Source organism: Triturus cristatus, chromosome 8 (assembly GCF_964204655.1).
Source record: "Triturus cristatus chromosome 8, aTriCri1.1, whole genome shotgun sequence".
Lineage (NCBI taxonomy): Eukaryota > Metazoa > Chordata > Amphibia > Caudata > Salamandridae > Triturus > Triturus cristatus.
The window spans coordinates 1,026,549,442-1,026,573,249 of NC_140591.1; the positions used below are offsets into that span (position 1 = coordinate 1,026,549,442).

A 23,808-nucleotide genomic window follows, 5' to 3' on the forward strand; every position below is an offset into this window, starting at 1 on the left:
CTCTGGACTCCGTTCTCGCCAGGTTGAGCTGCGCCTTCCAGCGTCTGCTGCTTTTGCTGCTACTCTCCCTGGCCTCGGGTAGGTGCTCTTGGTGGACTGCACTCATGCAGCCCTAGAATGCACTCAACCCCGCTGCACTGGTGCTGCTACCCGTGTGTGGACTCACGGCCTCACTATCCTGTTCGCTTCCTCCCCCAACCCCTGAAATCCTCACATTATTACCCTTAGGGCTGTATCCTCCCCAGAACCGGACCCCGCAACTGTACAGTAAAGTTGCACCCGTTTGCCCCCTCCCCCAGCCTGCTCTTCCCCCCATGAAGTGCTCCCAAAGTAACTCACTAGAAAAGCCCTCCCCTCTGGCTTATCAGCTGTGGAAGCAAACGTCGTTTTTGGCTCATCTCTCCAATGCAGGGGGGGTGGGGTGGTTGCATAGACAATCATTACCTCCAGCTTCTTTTTAACTATATACTCACACGTACTGCATCTTGGCTACCTCTAAGTAGACAAGATTCCCCGCAGAACTGCCCTCATGTACACGTGGACGAACTTCAGTGTTCCGAGGCTGTATCGAAAATATAATTCCCAGCCCACAAAACGTCCACGACTACACGTCCGCTGGTTCCAGCGAGTGTCTAAGTCTTTCTTATTTGCACCAACTAGCCTCTTTACCCACACGTCATCTTCTGAGCTCTGAATGCTCCACATTTATGTAGCTTTCTAACACCAACTTGGTATATGCTGGGTCACTTCTTGAACCGTAATGTAAAAGGGCTTCTTGGCGCTGTGTAGTGCAGTCACTGAGGTTCTGTGTCTGGTGCGTGCACGACAACCACTGGGGGCTCTGAACGTCTGTCACTGCCCTTGTGCTTCTTGTGCTTCTGTTGTCGCTGATGCAGGGTTCGCCTGACACGGGGAGGCTTGTATGGTAGGAGTGCAATCCTGTGACTGTGGAGTTATCTATAGTGCAGTGCACGTCAGTCACTTGGGGCGAGAGTTTGTCTGTGGTACAGTGAGGTGCTGTCTCTGGTGTTGTTCAGGACAACCACTGGGGGCGGGGTGGATTATCTCTGATATAGTGCTCGACTGTCAATGAAAATCTTTTATTGCATGCCCGTGCTCGAGGCTTGCCTCTGGTGCAGATCACGACTGACACTGGGGGAGGGGGGATTATTTCTAGTGCAGTGCCCTGTGCACGCCTGTAAGTTGGGTGCTGCTTATATTGCAGTGCTCTCCTGTCACTGATGTGCTACCGCTGGTGCTGTGAACGGGTAACGGAGGTTGTCTCTTATGCAGTGCACTCTTGTCACTAGGGTTTTGTTACTTCTTCTGGCGCTCTGCATGCCCATCACTGACATGCTGCTGTTAGTGCCTGCACGACGGGTGTGTGTGTATGTGGGGGGGCGGGGGAGTTGTCTCTAATGCAGGGCTCACCTGACACGAGAAAGTTTGTGTGGAATAGTGCACACTTGTGACTATGGGGTCGTCTCTAGTGCAGTGCACGTTATTCATTGGTGACAGTGGGGTTGTCTGTGGTGCATTGCACGCCCGTCACTGTGGTGCTGCCTCTGATAAGGTGCACAACAGCCACAGAGAGAGTTTATGGTGCAGTGCATGCCTATTACTGGGGTTCTGTAGGGTGGCGAGACACTCCTGATTCATGGCAGGCATTCGGGCCTTGGCTGATTGATGCTGGTGCGTTTCTAGGTTACGGCGTTCCCTGCCCCCTAGGCTTGTGCCCTGCCTTGGGTCTTCAGAAAGTCTTTCCTCCCTTTGGTTGGGTTTGTTGTTTCTCGGTGGACTTTCCTGACGTGGATTTGCCATTGTGCTATATAACGCATTGGGCTTTGTGTCCTGCCTATGCAGCATTGGCCTGCTGACGCACTTTTCCGTGTTAGTGAATTGGGTGCTCTGGTTCTTGGGGCCTGGGGTTTTTGGTCTTGCGTACTCTGTCTGTGGAGTGGGTTGTTGCTGATTGGGGCCTTCGGGTTCTGATGGTTCCGTGTGTATCGGTCTTTGTCTTCTCCTCTACTGGGTCTCCTCCTGCATGACTGTTGTATTTCCCGGCCTTCTGGAGTCCGGATGCGGGTGTATCGCGGTCAGCCTGTGTGGCCTCTGCTGCTCCTTGGGTTTTTGGTGGGAGCCCTGCCTTTTGGTTGCTGGCCTTGCAGCTCTGTCCACTGGTGTCCCTGGTGGCCTGCTGTTCTGCTGTCCCCCTTTTGCTCTTTGTTGCCTTGCTCCCCTTCCTCTACGCTGGCTTTTGGAATTGTGCTGTTGCCACCTTCCCTTTGGGTTGTTTTCTTTTGCCTCCTCTCTTGGCTGGTCTTCAGTCTCTCCTGGGTGTTTTTCGCCCTCGGAACATGTGGCTCGCCTGGTGGATGGTGGTCTGCTGCCATCTGTTGCCCTGTCTTCTCTGATGCCAGGGCTGCCTCTTGGGGCCTTGCCTGCTTGTTCCTTAGTGCTGGCTTTTGGCGGTGGCCGGGTATGTGGGGTCCGGTTGTTGGTTGTCCTGGTGTGTGCAGCCAGCTGCCTTCCCCATTGCGGTTCACAGATGGGACCCTTGTGGCTGGCCTGGCGTCCCTTCCAGCATGGACGTTTCCATTGGCATTTCTGCTCCTAAATGTTTGTCCTTGTCTCCAGCAGTACTGTGTGTTCACTGTGGTGTTGGGATTTGCTGGTTCCTGGTCTGGCCGTGATGCCTGTGTCTCGGTCTCTGAGTTGCTGCCTGAGTGTTGGCTTCTCTGCTGGCTGTTCTTCTGTGGTGAGTTTCCTTCTGCCGTTTTGGCTCGCTGATGGTCCTCGGGGGCTTCTTCTCCCCTGCCCTGTTCCTTGTGCTGACAGTGCTTCGTTTTCTGCCATGTCTAGTGTGTTCGGTCGCATGGCGTTCCACTTCTTGTTTCTCTTCCTCTTGTGCTGGTTTCCTCTGGACGTGCTTTTCTGGTTTCCAGTCCCCCTGCGGGGGTCTGGTGGTTTTTTCGAGCCTGGTTCCAGGTCCTTTTCAGAGTTTTTCAGGTCCCCGTCCTATCACTCTGGTGCTTTGCTCTTTGGGCTTTGCCTCTGGGTTTGCGGCCTCTCCAGTTCCCCACTTGCGCCTTTGGTCTCTGTGGGTTTGGTCTTGTCACCCTGCTGGTGCTGTTTTGGTTACCATCTGCTTGCTGGCTGGCTGCTTTTGGCTCATTGTCTTGTCTGTCTGCTGGCTGCTGGTGTGTGTCCCAATTTGTTCTTTGTTGGGGGCCGGGCTTTGTGCATGTGGTGCCTCCTTCTCTGTCATTTTCTTCTGCTTTTTGCTGGCACTCTGTTGGATTGCCTTTTGAGTCTCCTTCTTGGGGGGGGGGGGGGTCACTTGATCCCTCTTTCCAAACACCTCTCACCCATACCTGCGCCTTAAACCTGGTTGGAAACGTCCCTCCCCTGCTTCCCAGTTGTCACTTTCTCTGAGCGCCACTCAGGACGCACTTGAAGGCCGAGCCCACAGCCTCCCCGAAGCCTCAAGCCATCCTCGAACCATGGGCACCACCAGCTCTCCCGCAGCAGGGCAACATCCATCTATACTGCAGCTTCAAGGGCGAAAAGTAACTTTTTCATGTCTTTTCATAGCCCCTACAGTCTGCAAGCAATAATCCTAGAAGGAGGCGGCCCTGAGGAGTAGAGGGGGCGTCTGCAGGTCTTTGTCCAGAGCCAGCTGTCAGAGGGGGAAACAAGAGAATACAAGCATTTGCAATGGAATAGGTCTCGCATTTACGTGAGTTAAAGCTCTTGGCATTCTAAATGACAATGCCTTTTTTATTTATCTGTTTTTAAAAACCAAAACATAAATAAAAGGCATTGTCATTTACAATGCCAATAGCTCAAACTCCAGTAAAAGCGAGACCTATTGCATTGCAAATGCTTGTTATTATTGCAATTCATATATGCATCCACACACAACTGTAGACTTGCAGAGGGATGCCCACGTTTCATTACCAAGTGTCAGGCCTTGCAACAATGTTACATGAGTAATCTTTGTGCCACCCTATATGTTACATTACTTAGTCCTGGATTCTTAGCAATGGGTTACCGTTCTGAGAGATTTGTAAATAAATACAGCTTGGCCAATGCTGAAGAGAGTAAATAAGGGCCATAATGCAGGAAGTCTCAAGAGCATAGCATTAGCTTTTTATAGTGTTTTATTGAATAGAAGCAAAAGAGGATGATTCCTAAATATAATAAAATCCTAACCTAGTCTTTGCGTTAATGAAAACTATGCTTTGCGAAGCGATCTATTGTCCATGTTGGTATAGACCGCCAAAACCAACACGTTTGAGTTTTGTATGGGGCATGCAAGTGACATATCTCCAAACATACATCAATAGCACATGCACACAGCTGGCCACCCATTTTTATGAAAATCACTTATTCAGAGGCCCGTGGAATCAGAGCATCATACAAACAAGAATTAATGCACACACACAGTCCCACACACTGAATTCAGGGTGAAGAGCAACAGCAGAGCAAATGCTTAAGTGCATAAGCTCAGTGTTGGACACAAGCTGACGAAATTCATGAGAGCACCTAGTGATGCACATCCCAAGACCACTCTGTCGTATAGTTTGGGGACACAACTATGGGTATTACAGAGTCATACAGTGATGTTCTTAACTTTATTTGGGGTTTCATGTGTACTCTGCTATTCAGAGCTTTTAATTTTGCCTTCAATGAGCGTCTGTAACATGTTATGTTAACCAGAGCTTACTCTTCAACGTGGGCACAAAGGGTTCCATGCAATTAATGGCAGTTGGAAGAGCAAAATTAAAGTGGCTTGATGAACCCAGATATAGTCATGAAATGCACTACCCCACTGAAACTATTTCTGAAGACCGGATTTTCTTCTGAGCAGTTCCCAAATAAAAAAAACTCCAGCTTCGAAGAATGACACATGCATGACTCGCTCAACCAACTGCAAAGCCATTAATTCCAAGTGTCCTTTATTTTTCTTATAAAGCCAAAATAATTTGGCATAGAATGCCACAGGAACAATAATGAACCCAACACAAACAAGCACCCAACCCAAACAAGCATTGGCTTAGCCAATAGCTTTAAGCTTTTGACCTTTTAAGTGTTTAGCCAGGCAGCACATTATTCTGGGTGCTCTGCCGCCAGGGATTGGAGAGCTATACAATTACTACACACTGCTTGCGAAGGAAAGTGTGAATAGTTTTCTGGCCAATCGCAACTATTTTTCAATTTTGCTAAATGGCAGGACTACCTTATATCCTGTTCAATGTAGGCAAGTCCCAGAGGTACACCAAGCGCTAGAAAGGGCGAATTTGGCTCGGTCACACATGCACATTACACCTAGTTAATTGCTGTAACTGGGTTTGAGCAGGCAGAGTTCAACATTCTAAAGCAATAGAGAACTGGAATTGGTCACTTCCCATAGGCTACTAACTGTCTTGGCAGTGAATATTGAGTTTCTGTTCTGATGACCAGACAGCCATTAGCTATTGCATTGCCACTTAAGCTGAGCAACAACTTCTTGCACATGAACAGTAGCAGCACCAACGCTGCGTCCTTCTCGCAGGACTATTTTTTCGAATGGCATGTTTTGGGAAACTTGAAAGTTAAGGTTTCTTGTATGGCCCTTAGAAACACTTCACCTCGGTAAAGTGAATTTTGTCAGAGGAGTCTGGAAATTATTGTCCTTAAGATGCATAACTGTTTTTGTACTGTCTGCAGCGGCGACTCTATATTATTTTTCCTGCCGGTCACTGCAGACACGCATGCCACACAAAACTGCACTAGTGATCTGTGAAAAGGATCTGCGGAGCCCGGAAGCATTTTGTCTTATAAATCATGCAGTCCAGTCAGCCAACTGAGGACGACCCGCGATGCTGGCAGGGGCATGTTGAAACTCAAGGGGGACCCTGAGAAGTACACCGAGTCCCCCCCCTCCCCACACACACACACAAGCAGTCTTTAATAAATAAATGGGTCGAGAGCCGTGCAACATTTTAAAAGTAAATGCAGCTGACAGGGGGCAGGGAGGGCTAGTCTGGAATAGAAGCCTGCTCCCCTCCCCCTGCACCGTGGAGTAAGTGGAGCCCATTGCTACACCCTGGATGTTTGCTTCCCACAACAATGGATCCAGGTTCACTATCATACTTACCGCAGTATTAACTATTTTGATTACAGCATTCAGATGCACCACTCCTCTGGCGGTTATCAGCAACTCGTGCACTGTGCCAAAGTTAAATATATTTTCTTTACAGTTTTCAATAGCGCGAACTCGGAAGCAGTGATAAACCAGGAGTCACTTCCCTGATGGCATCGAATCTTGGAAGCAGTGACGAATTCCATAATAGAGTGCAGTTCAGGTGGTTCAAGCCAGTTCTAAGCATCAATCACTGTAAAATTGTGTGAGTGGCTTGCCACACTCCTTGCGTGGAAGTTGTGACAACACTTTAAATTTCATTAAGTGACACCTTGCTTTAAAAAAAATAAAGAGAGCACTGACTAGGCCAGCGTTGACCGCTTCAAAGCTTGTTTTTTTCCTTCAGGTGTGTAGTGCTGCTGTGCAATGTTAAAAGAAGCAACAAGCAAAGACGAGGGGTGGTGGGCTAATGACATGGGAAGAAACAATAAAAAGACAGGGGAAGGGTGGGTGTATGTGCAAGCAAGGATTATGCGGAGGGGTGGGGAGACGGGGAAAACAAACACGATCAACAAGTAAAGCAAGCAATGATGAACATGAACAGGAATCAAAGAAAAAAGAATCTCTAATCTAACAAAATAGAAGCGTATAGATACCAGTAATTAGGCAGTGCTCCATGGGAGGAAACAAAAGACAAAAAGGAGGGACAAAGAGTAAGGATTAACCACTAGCAAGCATGCATTTTTGAACCACTATCAAAGGGAGGAATAAAAAGGCATTGGGCGGGCTTTAAGCCCCTCTGAATGAATACAGCATGTCTCAAGGAGAAAGCACATGCACTGACTAGGCTCGACCTAAAAAAGGTAAATATTTCAAAAGGCATCAGGATGATGAAAAGTCTGGCATATTAGAAAGAGTAAAAAAATGCAGTGCAGCTTCAACAATTATTGAAAATAGGCCTGGCATTTGTTTGGGTGCTTGTTAATAGTTGGGTGATGCTGAATATGCTGCCCCCAGCTGTCCTAAAACAAAATCCCCAGAAAAGCAACATCTTGGGCAAAAATAACATGGAAGCTGGGAGTAGAACGGTGTTCCATTGCTAAGACGGGGCTCGAAAAATCCCCTCGCCATGGAGAGCCAGGTTTAATCAGTTCAAACTATTTTTAGGGCCTACTCGCCCTCTCTGGCGAGTTGACGACAGGTGTTGTGCTTGCGCACAAAGTGAAATAAATATATCTTTAAATCTTGTTATCTTGTCACATTTACTGGCTTCTGATACAGAGGTCTTTCTGTGACTGAAGTTAAAGGATTTTGCAAAATGAACTGACTGACAATAGTGGAGAGACCAATTCACAGGTCAAGTACATTACAGTTAGGTCGAGTAGATTATTCAAGTTACTAGTTGCATTATCCCTTTAAGAACACAGTTAGGAAAAAGAGCCAGAAGGTGAAATTTGACTGATAAGTGGTTAATTTAAAGGTAACACATAGCAAAGTATTGCATAGTAAATATTTTTGATAAAGTACAAATATTTTGGTTGCATCTTTCAGCCTATATGTGCACACATATTTACTTTATGAACCAAGTGTAAATACAACAGCGTTACAACAGCCAAATGAATATGCAAGGGTGAATAGCGTCTCTCAATGACCGTGTAAGTCGCCCAACCAGAACACACCTCCTATTAAAAAAAAGTGATAAATCAGCAATTAATGTGCCATTGTGTCATGAAGCTAATACATCAAAGAACTCGTAATGGGTCTCAATTCCAGCTACTTGTCAGATTGAATCTGGAATCTAACAAAAGGAATACTGCGGGCCTATCACCGAAAAATAAATGGGACAATGTACCAGTCTCAGAAATGTCATGGCCTCAATATACAGTAGATTCAAACAAAGGTAAACCTGAAAAAAACACATGAAAAGCCAAGGACTGAAGGTGCAGACCCAAAGACAATCTCCCTACATACTTTTAATATACTGTTTTTGAAGTAGTGATAACATGTTGTCCTCAACATAGCAAAAGCAGTCAGAAGGCAAAGCAGAAAAACATGTACAGCAAAAGAAAACCATGCAGCAGAAAGGAGGGTAAGAAGAAATGACACTGGATATCACAGACAAACTCAAACATCTCCTTGTTAAAGGAGAATTTTTATGTTCGCTTCTGATAGAGGTGAATCTCAGTAAAAGAAATCACTACTGGAGCAAGGTTTAAAAAAACGTCCAAGTCAGAGTAATAATTACATTTCTTCCACAGTATTGTGGATACAAAGTGACAGGACTATAAGATTTTAGGTGGCGTACTTTAATCCCTAATTCTGGTACTTTTTTGGGAAATTATTTTTGAAGGAGTAAGATAAATAAATAAATAAATGCTACTGTCATACTCAAGAAGTATTCTGAAGTGAGAAAGCGATGGTCATTATTATTAGTATAAGGTATTCTGTATGGTATGTTCCACCTCCCCCTCCCTGTCCAGCAAGTGGTATAACCCAGGGGAGCTCAACTTAGAATGTTGGAGCTACTGTTGTGATTTAGTGAGAGCAGATGGTCAGAATAAAGACTCTTGACTGACCTGTTTTGGAGTCGCGGTTTCTTTTGAAATTCAACACGATCATTATTATTTTCATACGAACTTTCTTTCTAACTGGTCGCAATACTAATAGGTTGTAATATAGTATTTCATACAGCACTTCTGCCGCCTGTAAGCACCGTCAATAACAGATATTATTGCAATACATAAATGCTTTTGAAATACCATAACCCAATTTAATGGTACTCACTTTACAGACTTTGGAAGGAAGTTTGAGTCTGCATTGTTGGGTCATGAACCTGTAACCTTTAGCACGTTGCAGGGGTCAGAGGCAAGCATTTACTCCATCATTTTGGAGGTCCTTTTAACTGCTGATGACAACGAACAAGAGAAAAAGAAAGGAGAGGCTGCCCAAATGAACCAACTTTACCCGGGTAAGGAAAACAGGACTGAGCATACCAGCGGAGCAGCCTATGTGAAAGCATGCGGTAGACTCCAATGAATCCATGACTTGCTATTCGGGAGTTCTGGTCCGATTTAAAAGAATGCGATGAAAAGGAAAAGAGTTTTCTTTACAATAAAGCAGTTAACATAGCTATGTAAGAGAATAGCTTTGTTTAAACTGAAATCTATTGAGAGTGAGGTGAGAACTGAGACTACTTACGATAGGACAGTATAGCAGCAAATGCATTTGTGCATGCTAAAAAGAACGAGCAGAATAAAATGGAGGAATTCAATTTACACCTAGATCCATTCAAGTAAAGAAACCTAAGACAGCAGATTTAGATACTACAAGTTAAATGGCACATAAGATTTTATGAACAGCTAATCTCTGCTTAGGGTCACAATATATTATGGGCTGTAACGGTCAAATACGTTATTTTTTATGTTAACTACAGCTACTCAACTTTAGTATTGCTGGACCGATTTAACTTCTTTGCACTTGTGTAATTCCAGCTACACTTGATTAAACTGGCAAACTCTTATGATTCCAGGGTAATATCTTAGTGTTGTATGCTACGCATGCAATGGCGTACATTTACCACACCAATCGTACATGCCTATGGTTTTCAGGCAATATCGTTATCTGAATTATAATCCTATGACATTTGTATATACTAGTTCAATGACAGCTTGGGGGGGGGGGGGTGTCCCTTTGATGTTACAGGATGAGGAGGAGCAAATGCAAAAAATAATTGCACCAGGATGTAGTACTTGTACAAGACAAACACGTACGAGGATGCTATGAGCACTTTTTTCCTTCCATTTGTTTGGCATGTCCAAGGAGAAAGTGGTCAAAGCTGACTGCTTTGTTGAGTAAACAATGTTATTTTAACAAGCAGAAGTGAAGGAAGGCCTAGAGCCAAGTCTCTGCTGGGGAAGTTTTTGAGTGTGCTGCGTTTTTGGGCTTTGGGTTCCTTTAAAGGAACACTGGCTAGGGTTGCAGGCGTCTCCAAACCTGTCTTCAGTGGTATTCCCAATCAAGTGCTGAAGGCGATGTAAGAGCACATGAAAGATTCTGCAATATTTCCCAGGCAATGCAATCTGTCTCACATTTGTGAGAGTTTGAGCTATTGGCATTGTAAATGGCCATGTTTTTTACCCATGTGCTTTGGTTTAGAGTGAAGTGGAATTATGTTGGTTGTATTGAAATAGTTTAAAAAAAAATTGTTTATTCAAATTTTCATATACAAAATACAGAAGACAACATAACAGCGATGTTAAACATTCGTAACAAGGAAAACTATATCTCCATAGATGGGTAGTGGTGGTGGGGGGGTGGGGCTGGAGAAAAGCACCAAGCAGAACAGGGGATTATCATACAGCTTCGTGATCGGAGAAGAGAGCCGAGACAGCCCATCCCTCCCTCCCTTCTCACACCGTAATCTCTTGTAGAGTGATGCATGTGTAGGACAAAGCGGTGTGGGAGGGGTCACTATCTGCATGTAGTCCGCTCACAGTTAAATAGGTGTGGGGCCATGACAGTCTCCACTCCAACCACTCCCTGTATCTCAACAAGTGGCGTGTGTTAATCCGATCCACCTCCACTGTCACCCATTGTATCAGCATCACTCTCCTCAATGCTCCTATACCGCCCCTCTTCTTCATCCCGTTGCCCAGTATTATCATCCAGTACAGACAACATATCAGACCACATCTTGATATCCTGCTCCCTCCTGCTCCCCTTGTTCATCCTTTCGCACCTTTCTCAGTCTGCATTCCTCTGCCACCGCCCACTCTCTTAGGTCTGCCTTCCACTTAAGGGGCACTGAGGGTATGGGGCTAGCCCCGTGTATAGCTATGCGGCGGCATGCCAATAGCAGGCTAAGCTGGGAACATTTATATCTCAGCTTACGTCCCTTCCGGGGGGTGGGGAGCAAACCTAGTAGACAATGACGTACCAAAACCCACCTCTTCTCTAGTCACCCTACACAATTCCCCACACACCTCACCCCAGAATGGCCAAAGCTCTGCACAATGCCAAGCCACATGGCAAAAATCTGTGGATATTATTCTGCACCTAATGCAGCCCGGTGATCTTGCAGAGTATGCTTTATGCAGCCAGGCCTGGGTCAAAGAGGGTTGAAAACGAAAACTATTCACTAACTTAAAGTGGGCTTTGCTTGCTACCTCGCGCACGCGTCCTACGCCATTCACCATCGATCAGCGGAACTTTCACCACCCCATCCCAGGCCTCCCGTCTCTTGGCCACAACTGTCGTCCTATCCGCCTTTAGTGCCACATTCAGTCTGGAGATGAAGCCTTTATAGGAACCCGGGTCCAGGATCAACCCCAAGGACATGTGATCATTGAGGCTTCTCCAGAAAAGTTGGCCAAATCCCTCGCACAGTGTGCAAGATACATGCATATTGCAGGAACTGTCAGTAGTCAACCCGTAGTGGGTCCCCATCTCCGCCATGTCCGTGAAGTTGCCATTCCTATACAGATAACCCACCCTCTCACATCTCCTGTTATCCAGCTCTCAACATCCATGGCCTCGCGGATACGCATGAAGGGGCTTAACCACCATAGCGGCAGGAGCGGTTCATAGGGCGCCCTCTTAACTCTACAAACCACTGTGTCTCACGCCCTAGCCACATTCACAACACAGAAGGGCGTCCGGCAGCGGATCCCTGCTACACATCAGCAACAGGAGAAGCCAATTAGCGGCCGCAGTACCCACCTACAAGTTTTTCTCCCAGTTTAGTTATGCATCACACCACACTGCCGCATTTGCTAGGAGACCAGCAAAATTGTACAAATGCAGATCAGGAAGCCCCAGTCTGCCCTCATTCAAATTCAATTTTAGCACGGGCAGTTTCACCAGACTCCTCTTCCACGTCCACACCAGTTGCACTAGTAGTCTATCAAGTCGTTTAAACATGCTGGATGGAAGTGAGGAAAATAAATTCTGTATCGAATAGAGGCAGTGGGGGAGTAGAAACATTTCGCAGAGGGCCACCATCCCCCTGACCGACAATGGCACCATAGTCCAAAACCGGATGGAACGCTCCAGTCCCTCCATAATTTTCCCCATGTTGAGATTATATTGGAGTCTGCTATCATGGGTAATCTGGGGGTTGTATTGGAATAGTTAGTTGTGGAATTGTGTGGGGTGGAGTGTATTTGTGTAGTCGAATAATGTGGCATGGTGAATAGAAAGTGGTGAGAACTGCACAGAAAAGATAGAAAGGAAGATAAAAGGGGGATAGGGAGCTTGTGTTAACATGCTGTGTTTGTGGGCAAATCACAATCTCCCTGTGCTAACCATAAATATATGTGTCTTTGTGTAATGTAACGGGTGAATCTGTAAAGCGCTGCAATATGAGTGCAAGTGCGTCGTATATAAAACTGCTTTAGAAAAATGTATCATGTGGGGCTAGGAAAGGAACCAACACTTAAAAAACAGAGATATATAATATACCGCTGCCTCTAAAAGGCTAGTAGGGTTGGAGATGAAGCCATTTGTTTGGTAATAAAATTCCTATGACATTGTAATTGCATCTAAACTCTCAGCAGGCCTGAGGATAAAGCAAGCATTTATAAAGTAGTGGTATGTTAAAAAAACACTGCTTTTGAATGGCCAATAGGGCTGGGGAAATAAAACAAAGTCTTGTTTGGATGGGCTACTAGAGTTAGGGGAAGTAAATCATGTTGCATCTAGCAAGGACCTGTGAAGTGAGTCAAAATATGTGAATTGCAAGCAGAATAGTGTTTCTGTCAGTTACGTCGAAGAATCCGCTACTACTCAATGGACAGTAGGGCTTGGGATGTGAAATATGCATGGTTTTGCAAAAGCTGGTGAACCATGTGAAAAGCACTCAATTGTAAGTGGAATGTTTCTTCTCAAGGGCCAAGAAAGCAGAACATAGTGTGCAGCAAACCAAGAAACCAGCACATAAATTATATAAAGCCTGTGTAAACACAATGATGTAGGTGCCAGTGTTTGTTTTTAATAATGGAAGCAAAGTGGGCTTAGGAATAAAAAACAGGACGACATGCGCAGAGTGTCCCAGCAGTGAACAAAGCAACATCAACAGAAACTGGCACATGCCGATGCATAAGTTGGATAAGCAAGACGCAAAGCTGCTACTTATATGAGAGTGAAATGGTTAATAAAAACTGTGGCTTTAGCTAGATGTTTGAGCTAGGTAGAAAATATCAATTTTCAAAGCTGTTACATATGATAATCAGCAGCTTCTAGAAGAGTGTTAGGGCTGGAGATTAAACTATTTGAACTACAGTTAAATCCTAATTTAAACAAGCATTTGCAATGCAATATGTCTCGCATTTATTTCGCGAGTTTGAGATATTGGCAATTGAGCTGCTGGATGCTGTTGGCGTAGGAGTGGTTGATCAAAAGAACTAACAGAAGACATATGTGAACTCTCGTTCAACGTTGTCTGGTGCAGTGTGGCAGCAGTGCAGTGAGTGGCAGCCAGGCCTGAGAGCACAGAGGGGTGCAGCACAGTAGCGGGGCTTAAGACAGAACCAGGCTCCCTGGTGCTGGACACGGTGCAGGTGCAGATAGGCGCTGCTGTGCCTACTGCACGCATCCTTTCATCATCCGTTTTGCAGCTGCCATTAAGTAGTTTGTGGGAAAGAGGAGGAGTGCAGAGTGCCGTGGGCGGGAAACGGGAACCAGTTATGTCACTTCCTGTACGATGGATGATCGGAAATCCAGTGACGTCCCTTTCTGTGAAGATGGTTGATAGGAAATTAAGTTCTCTTTGTAGGTTTCTTCTACTGCCTAGATACAAGCCCTCATTTATTCCCTATGCTTGCATTGCAATACAGCAGGTTAAACATTCACACTACACATACAGCCAGCGCACCTTTGTGCAGGACGGCGTTTACATGCATGAGCACATTAATGCTGTAGTCTGATTGTACCAAGCTTCAGTTCTGCATTGAAGAGATAAAAGTTGGAGAGATGGCGGCTCTTCTCGAGAGTACATATGGATAGATAAAATGTTTTCAAAGCCTACGTTTTATCTTGAGTAACACAGATGCAGGCCATGGAACTGCTAAGCTCCGCGTTTCATTATTGCAAAATATCCAAAATAAGGATTGACTGAAAACGGCTAAATATAAAACTTTGCAATTAACACGAAGGTGTGTTATTACCATGAGTGCTTGGCGCTGTACCTGTGTGCATTCCATCAGTGCTTGTTGCTGCACTGTAATGGCAGGGTACATAATTTGACAGATTCTTTCCCCCTTCTTACTACCATAATCCAGTTGGTGCACTGTAGTCACCAGCCAGCCACTTTCTTCCTCATGAGAAGGAATGACGGCAGCCGTTTCACCAACTCTCTGAGGAATACGGCTGGGTTTGGCAGGTACCATGCATGCAGTCGGAACAACTCGCAATAAAAAAATAAAAGCATTACAAATTAAATAAGTCTCGCCTTTCATTAAGTTAAAGCCATTTGCTTTGCTATACAATACCATTAGCAAAGCAAATGGCTTTAACTTCATCAAAGGCGAGACCTATTGCATTTTTATTGCTCGTTTTTCTTTTTTTGCTGATAATACGTAGTATCAGTAAAAAGCATTACAGTATTGCCAAAAGGCACTGGCAAAGCCAATCGATTACAAAGGCAAGAGCTATTGGCTCTGCCAATGCTTGTCATTTAGGTTGGCAAAGAACACCTTGCCCTTCTTGACAATTCAAGCTGTTTCCGCTCTGATTAGGATGATAGGCCTAATATTAATTAATTATCACAATTCCCTGCATGGTGGCTACCAGTCTATGCTATTGCAACTTTAGAGTTAATAAAACGCTTAGCTCAAAGTTACTTAATAAGATCAATAAATAACCGAGGGGAGGAGGAGCCTAGCACGCAACCAAGATGGCCGCGTAGGTGCGAGGCTTCCGAGGACCTCCGTGACCTCCTACATAAATCCTGAAAATATCCTGTCCTAGATGAGGGGACTGTGTTGGTGAGCCCGAGCTGAGGTGTCACCCGTTTTCCGTTTCCAAATTGGACCTCGGACACCGGCGGGAGCACCGATTGAGGTTTGCGGCCTTCTCCACGCCGGCCCCCCGAATTAGAGTTGCGGGGCGATCCGGAGACAAAGTGATCAACAGCGACGGGCAGGGCTGGGCGACTCGCGTACCCCGCACTTTCACTTTCGCTTTTGCACCCTCCTTGCTGCTCGGGCGAGGTTGGGTTGCGGGGCGGTGTGCGGTGGTGTGGCCTCGTTGGGGTGCCCTGCTGGCCCGCCGGCTGTGATCCGTCCTGCGGACCTGTGGTGGCCCCCCCCGGAGCCCGTGAACTGGTTTGTCGGCCTTTTCCGAGGTGATTGGCACGATTTGGGGACTGAAACCATGTCCGCAAAGCAAGATGGCGACCGGGCAAAGGTGAAATCGACCCGCCGTGGCGCGGCCCCGTCAGTCCAACAGCATGGACCGCTACACCCTCCAGAAGGGATCTCCCGAGGTGCCGCATAGGTCCCCTGAGGGCCCGACTGATGCTCCTACGCTGCCTGCGGATCTGACCCTGCGAGATGTTATGGGCGCTATCGCCGAGATGAAGGCCTCGGTGGACCAGCGCTTTGACACACTGGCGCAAAAGATTGACTCGGTCCACGTGGATGTTGGCCTGGTGAGGGCCGATTTATCCAAGACCAATGACCGGGTCGATTCTTTGGCCCACACCACTTCGGGCCTTACGGCGGACGTGGCGGCCCTCCAAAAGGAGGTGCGCCGGCTCGGCCAGGCGAGCGCCCTGATGGATCGTCGACTGGAGGATTCCGAGGGTCGGGCCCGGAGGAACAATGTCCGCATTGTCGGGGTGCCGGAGGGACGTGAGGAGGCGGCGGCGGACCTGTTTGTGGAGGACCTGATTCTCACCCATCTCCAGCCCCGGGGGCTGAGTAAATTCTTTGCGGTGGAACGTGCCCACAGGGTTCCCGGAGGAAGACCTAAGGCCGGAGCCCCTCCGAGGCCTCTCATTGCCCGGATTTTCAACTTTCGGGACAGAGACGCTATCCTTCAGACTTCTAGGCAACAAGGACCGGTCAGACTTGACAATATGGATGTGAACTTCTATCCTGATTTCACCCCAGCGGTCCAGAAGCAGAGACTGAGCTTTCTCGGAGTCAAACGTCGTCTACGGGACCTGAACCTCAAGTATGCGATGCTTTTTCCAGCTAAGTTGCGGGTGGAGGTGGATGGCCGCACGCACATTTTTGATCGCCCCGAGGCAGCCGGGGACTGGTTGGACTCCTTGCCGGGGGATCGGGGCCGGGGGGGTGGGGGGGGCGCGGTTGGAGGGGAGGGCTCGCCGGATCAGGACTGAGGGACTAATAGTAGGCCTTGCTCTGGCCAACATTGTCGTCATTTTTGACTGTTCGTTAAGTCTCCCTCCTGTGGAGGTGGTACGGGGTCTCTTGGGGGCTCTCCCTCCTCCTCTGGGGGACTAGTTAGTTTAATCATTCATGGGGCGACAGGCACACTGCACTTTGGGGGGGCTGTTTGGGCTCATGCAGGGGTGCAGGGAGGGGGGAGTTCTGTTGGGATGGGTGGGTTGGGGTGGGGTGTTGTTTGTTTTTACCGCAAGGCAAACCCTTTATTGTATTTGTGTTTTTAAGGTGCTCTCGGGGGGACGAATGATGGCTTCTGTATGTGATGGGGGGTAGGGACCTGACTTTATTGTCCTGGAACGTTAACGGACTGGGGGATAGGATTAAGCGAGGTGTGGTCCCGCAGTATTTGAAACGACTTTCGCCAGATGTGGTCTTTCTGCAGGAGACACACCTTATTGGTAATTCCTTTTGTGCCATGAATCGGCGTGGCTATCGCTTGGTGGCCCACTCGGGCTTCACGTCGGGCTCACGGGGGGTGGGCATCATGGTGAAGAACTCGCTCCCGTTGGAAATAGACGAGGTGCGCCATGATGAGAGGGGACGCTACACTGTCTTAGTGGGGAGAATGGAGGGTAAAGTAGTTGTCTTTGTATCAGTGTACGTCCCACCGGGGTTACAGTCCACGACTTTTGCAGACCTAGGGCGCCTCCTCCTTGACCTTCCGGGGGGGCTTCTGGTGGTTGGGGGGGACTTCAATGCGGTGGTTTCTGGGACCGTGGATCGTCACCCCCCTAGGGACCTCCCCCGGGCGCAGGCGTGGCGGTCTGGCTTCTTAGATACACTGGGATTGGTGGACTGCTGGCGCTTAAAACATCCCACGCAGCTGCAGTACACTTTCCACTCGGGTGCCCATGGTAGCCTCTCACGGCTTGATTATGTCCTTGTCCCTGCGGCCTATGTTGGGAGGGTAGGAGAGGTGCGCCATTTGGCGCGGGGTATTTCAGATCACTCCCCGCTCCTGTTGCACGTTGATGTCTTCCCGAGGGGGGAGGGCAGAGTAGCTCCAATTAATGCCTGGTACCTGCGCGACCCCACCATTCGCGCTGATTTGATTAAATCCTTGCAGCGGTATTTCGATGAGAATGTGGGGTCCGTCCCTTCGGCTATCTCCCTGTGGGAAGCTTTCAAAACAGTTCTTAGAGGGGAGGCCCTCTCCTTTATTTCCCATGCCCGGAGGCGCGAGCAGGAGGAGGTGACCCGGGTGGAGGCCGAAATCGCTGAATTGGAGGGTGATCTAGAGGGTGGGGTGACGGATGCTGCACTACATGTCCTACAACTTAAGCAGGCGGCCTACAGGGCCCTCGTCACGGAGGCGGCCAGGGGCCTCCATAGAGAGCAACAGGGGCGACTGTATGATGTGGGTGATAAGGCTGGTAAACTGCTTGCATGGTTGGATAAAAAGGAGAGAGCGAGTCGTGTGGTCCCGCTGATTGAGAGGATGGATGGTGTGCGTGTCACCGAGCCAGAAGACATTGTCTCTTGTTTCGCGGATTATTTTCGCGAGGTGTATTCCCCGGTTTCTCCCTGCTCGGAGGAGGATTCCCATGCCCTGCTTAGGGATATCGCGCTGCCTTCCCTTTCGGTGGAGGACAGGGTGTCGTTAGATGCCGCTCCTACCTCCGACGAAATTGCCCTCGCCATACGCTCGATCGCATCCGGCAAGGCCATGGGCCCGAACGGCATCCCTATCGAGTTGTATAAGCTGCGACCGGATGTACTGGCACCCCACCTCCGCGCGATGTTCCTGGCGGCCCACTCGCTGGGCTCCCTCCCGCCGGACCAACGTCTGGCTACAATCGTGGTGATCCACAAGGAGGGGAGACCTCGAGACCGGGTTACATCCTACCGGCCTATCTCGCTCTTGAATGCGGAGCCCAAAATCCTCGCCAAGGTGCTAGCCAACCGGCTGGTCGGCGTGGTGGGCGACCTGGTCCACCAAGACCAGTCCGGCTTTATTCCCCATCGCAACACGGCCCTTAATCTGCGGCGCTTGCACGGGGTGCTCGCGCGTGTCCCGTTTGTGCGGGAGCCGGCCATATTGGCGTCCTTAGACGCCACCATGGCGTTTGACACGCTCGAGTGGCCATACATCTGGGCCATGCTGGCGAAGTTTGGATTTGGCCCGGGGTTCATCAGCTGGGTCAAATTGTTGTATTCGGGCCCATTGGCGCAGGTGGTGGTGAATGGAAGAGTATCGGTCCCATTCGAGCTGGGACGGGGCACACGACAGGGCTGTCCCTTGTCGCCGCTCCTGTTCGCGCTGGCCTTGGAACCCCTGGCGGAGTGGCTGCGGTGGCACCCTTCCATCCGTGGTCTCCGTTGGACCCCCGAATATGAGGACCGCGTGTCCCTATACGCTGACGATATCCTTTTGTACCTAGCCTCCCCGCGTAAATCACTGATTGTCCTGGTTGATGTTTTGCGCTCATTCGGCCGCAACTCAGGCCTTGTCATCAACTGGGCTAAATCATGTGTGTATGTGCTTTCCGGGGAGGCTCCCGTCCTCCCGCGGGGCTGTCCGATCCAGATTGCCTCACAGGGGTTTCGGTACCTGGGGGTTTACATTACTCTGGACCCGGAGGCCCGCTACGAGCGGAATTTGCTTCCCCCTCTCCAGCGCTTGAAGGAGGACGTCGCGCGCTGGCGGCGCCTGCCGCTTTCGCCGCTCGGCCGGGCGGCATTGTTTAAGATGATGTCGTTGCCACGCTTCCTGTACGCTCTCCAGAATACTATGGATTTAGTCCCGGCGCGCTACTTCCGTGAGGTGGAGAGTCTACAGCGCCGCCTGTTCTGGGACGGGAGGCCGCGTATTGCCCTGGCGAAGTTGACGCTCCCATGGTACGACGGGGGGATTGCCCTCCCGGATATTAAACGGTATTACTGGGCCTCCCAGCTAGCTGCAATTAATCATGGCCTTTACGGGCCCGCCTTAAACCCGGCATTTGAAATGGACAAGATGCTCCTGCCTGGTAGCGACTATAACCGAGCGCTCTACTCTGGCGCGCCCGGCCCCCGCCTGACGGGACCTACGCGTGTCATGGTACGAGTATGGCACGCGGCTAACGCAGCTATGGGGTGGAAGGACCGTTTGACCCGGGCATCACCGTTGTACGCGTCTGAGAGATTGGGCTCCCTGTGGACCTCGAAGGGCTTCGAGAAGTGGGACACGATCGGCATCAGTAAAGTGGGGAACCTCTGGACGAGAGGGGGATTTAAAACATTCGAGACGCTGCAGACGGAGTTTCAGCTGCAGGGCAGTGAATACTTTCGGTACTTGCAGGTCCGTCACGCGCTGGGCTCAGTCTTCCCAGACGTCGCCTCCATCCCAGAGTCTTCCCCCCTGGAGGATAGAGTGCTGGATGGCCACGTTCCGGACAGCACGATCTCCCTTATTTACAAAAAATTGATTAATGACCGCTCGGGCCTGCTGACTGGCCTCCGCGAGGCTTGGGTTGCCGACGGGCTGGAGTTGGACGACGAAGACTGGATTTACGCGGTGGCCTCTCCGAAGGAGGTGGCCATACCGGCTCGCCTTCGCTTCGTCCAGCTTAAGATACTCCACCGGGTTTACATGACGGGGCCAAGGCTTCTGCGTATGGGCTATGCTGAGGATGGGTTGTGTAAGCGTGGGTGTGGTGCTTTGGCGACTTTTTTGCATATTTTGTGGGAATGCCCGAAGGTGGAGCGATTCTGGCGTGGTGTGCATGAGGTCCTGCGAGTGGTTACGCATGTCGCGCTGCTGCCTGAAGCGAGGAGATGCCTGCTGAATGTGTGGGAACCAACTGACTACTCGGTTCCGCAGACGCGATGGGTGACTCTGGGATATATGATAGCTAAGCGTGACATTGCTCAACTGTGGGGATCCCAGAGGCCCCCGGCGGTGTCGGCATGGAAAGAACACATGGATTGGTGCATGTTCCGACAAAAGGTGGTGTATGTGGCGAGGGGTAAGCCTGGGGCATGGGTGAAAGTATGGGGCCCCTGGAACGCCTACCGCGGGGGTATCTGCGCGCCACCACTGCTGCCTGCGGCCTCACCAGCCCCGTCCCCTTAGTTGACTCCTTTCCTAGCCCCGAGCACGGAATTCCCCCAGTCCTCGATCTGTTCCCCTTCCCCTCTTTAGACTCCTGTGGATGGCTGGGGTCCCCCATTCGGGGAGCACGTGCTGTTACTGTCGATTGCAGGTTGCCTTGCGGGTGTGGTTTTTTGTGTTGTTTGTGTAAAATGAAACCGTATTGTGGGGTCAGAGTGATGTGGCCCACGACGCTGATACCTCCTGATTTTGCTCCTCTGCAACGCCAAGTGTTTTTGTATGTATGTCATACGCTCCTGTTATTCTAGCGGCCGGCCGGAAGGTTGTAGGCCCATACCTGTATATTCTTGAGATTGCAATAAACGGTTTAAAAAATAAATAAATAAATAAATAAATAAATAAATAACCGAGGTATGAAATTCGCCAGCATGTGAGAAAATGGCAAAAAAAACAATTCAAACACGCTAGGTTTCCTCTGTCAAGGACGAAAATCTTCACAAACTATGTTGAAAAGATCAAGACCAATTTTATTTCATTACACATATCCCCAAAACCTAACCAACACCCAGACATATTTCAATCTTCAAGAAAAATATGGCACGGACAACTGATATCTAAACATCATCACCAGGCAGTTGCATCAAAACGGCAAACTTTTTTATTAAAATATATGCAGCAGCAGAGATTCTAGTGAACATCAAAACATTACAGTGCCACATATCAAACCTAACCAAAACCAATTAACTAATTTCGTAAATAAAGCAGTATCAAACACTAAACTATCATCCTACTTATCCTATCTTGACAACCCATTACTGCCTCAATATCTGAAAACATGAACCCACAATTTAATGAATTATGGCTCAATATCATTAATTCCTCCATGAAGCAAGACGCTGTACCGGAGCTTTAAAATCTGGCTCATGAAGCCTCTCTTGGAGAAAATCCAGTTTCTAACAACCCATCATCGGCATCTTGTTTCTTTGAAAACTCCTTGCTAATTGTATGACTCACAAACTGAAAAACTAACAAAATATCTCAGATATCAATTTGTTAGGAGATTTCATAACTGGCTTTAGGCTTTGCCACAGCACAAATACTATAGTCAAAAAACAAAAACACAAGGATCGCCCCACATACCCAGAACGCAACCCAGGTTAACTTATACCAAAAGCACACAATGGCTTGTGGGTTACAGTTGAAACAGATCACACCAATTATATTAATTACCTACTAGGTGTGTATAGTCTCACATTATTACGATAACAAGGTAGAACAATCAGTGCAGACAGTGCAAGGTGCATAGAATACATTTGCATACATACATCCAAACAGCATGAGGTATCCACATAAATCCCCAACTTAAATCGGACTATTTCAGTATTCTCTCAAATCCTTCAAAGAGATAGCCCCATAAATATGTCGATGACTCGACCCTAGCGAAGCCAAGCAATGGGTCTCTTCAGCACAGCGCCGACCAACTGAATACCTATAACTGAAAACAGGGCCCTTACTAATACAATCTTGTATCCCCATCCTACAGGTCAGACAATGCTACAGGACTACTTATCATACCATAAGCTGCAGTGATGGGCAATAAATATTTGGCCTAAGCGTCTAAATTCAATTCTACAGTTCACCTGCAAAACAAATGTCAAAGCATATACGAGTCACTATAAACAATCAACGAAAAATTTGAACATACTAACTCCATGTGTTGGATGACACCAAACCAGTGAGAATGTCCACCAATCATATTATGCTAGTGTACTCTCTAGTGTGGCACTAGCATGCAGTGCAAATGACTCTGGTCTTGCATGAGAGGCACCACCGAGGTGAAACACAAACCTCATCCTCCAGGTTTACTAGCATTGTGTGTCATGTGGAAACTTCAGGAAAGTCCATTGGGCACCGGTGTGTGAACATCTGTGTCATGTACCTAACAACCCATTTTTCCAGAGCGTGATGCACATTCAAGTGTCCATGCACAAACAGGCATGGTAACGATGAAGGCAGGCTTACCAAATCAAAGAACATGCTGTGCTGTGTATCAGAGTTGGGGCACAGCGAGTTTGTGTGGTGGAGCGGCATCTGATTGAACCCACATGTCAACAAATACTCAGCCTATAAACCTTGGTAAAAATATAGAGAAAGAGAGGAACGAACCTGCCAGATTTGACAAGGAACCAGTATACTCCTATTTGAGAGTAGATTTTACCATTTAGGAAGTGGTGAGAATGCCCCCAGTAGAACAAAATTTACACGCAATACACCTTTTCAGAGTCATCAGCAAGTTCTAACGATTCAGAACAGCTAGACAGAACAGCTCAAGTCGGGTACCCCATATACCTCACATCAGCCTTTTTTAGATTATAATAACTCCCAACAGGGATGGGGATGACCGAGGGGCAGAGGGGAGAGCAGAGGGAGATGATGGTGTTGAGGCCAATACGAACCAGGGAAGAAACAGACGAGGAACCAGACATAGAGGTGCTAAATATCCTTCACGACCCATATAGGGTATCACCTATCCACAATATCTCTGGGTATGCTCTAACGAAATATGAAGAGAGCTTGCTAATTAGAGGGCTGGGGTTTGTGGTTATCAAATTACCTGCCTTTCACAACCATAAGACAGAATTATTCTTTTTCTTCAGGAAGATATACTTGTGAACATATTTCAAAAACATACTGCACGACCAGGAAGAGAAGGACACTGGTCTTAAATCTCCTTCTACTTTCCAACCCTCCCAAACCATCTTCCTTGATCCCACCTGAAGTTTTGGCTTTTTAAAATAAGGTCCTGAAACAAGTTGAATCTCTAAAAAGACCAGAGACTTTCACGGCCCATAATAAAACAAATAAGCATCGCGGCACCAACGCTTTACTTTTAATGTTAAAAGTAAAGCGCAGATGCCGCGATGATACCAAAAGTAAAGAAATAGATGTTTTTTTCTATTTCTTTACTTTTGGTATAATCGCAGCACCCGCGCTTTACTTATAACATTAAAAGTAATGCGCGGGTGCCGCGATTATACCAAAAGTAAAGAAATAGAAAAAAATATCTATTTCTTTACTTTTGGTATAATCGCGGCACCCGCACTTTACTTTTAATGTTAAAAGTAAAGCGCGGGTGCCGCGATTATAGCAAAAGAAAAGAAATAGATGTTTTTTCTATTTCTTTACTTTTGGTATAATCGCGGCACCCGCGCTTTACTTATAACATCAAAAGTAAAGCG

General features: G+C 48.0%; 1 protein-coding gene across 1 annotated transcript in view; it reads right to left on the reverse strand.

Annotated features, from left to right (window-relative positions):
• PRKX (protein kinase cAMP-dependent X-linked catalytic subunit) overlaps positions 1 to 23,808 on the reverse strand; it is a 395,625-nt gene that overhangs the window by 207,213 nt on the left and 164,604 nt on the right. The window lies entirely within an intron of this gene.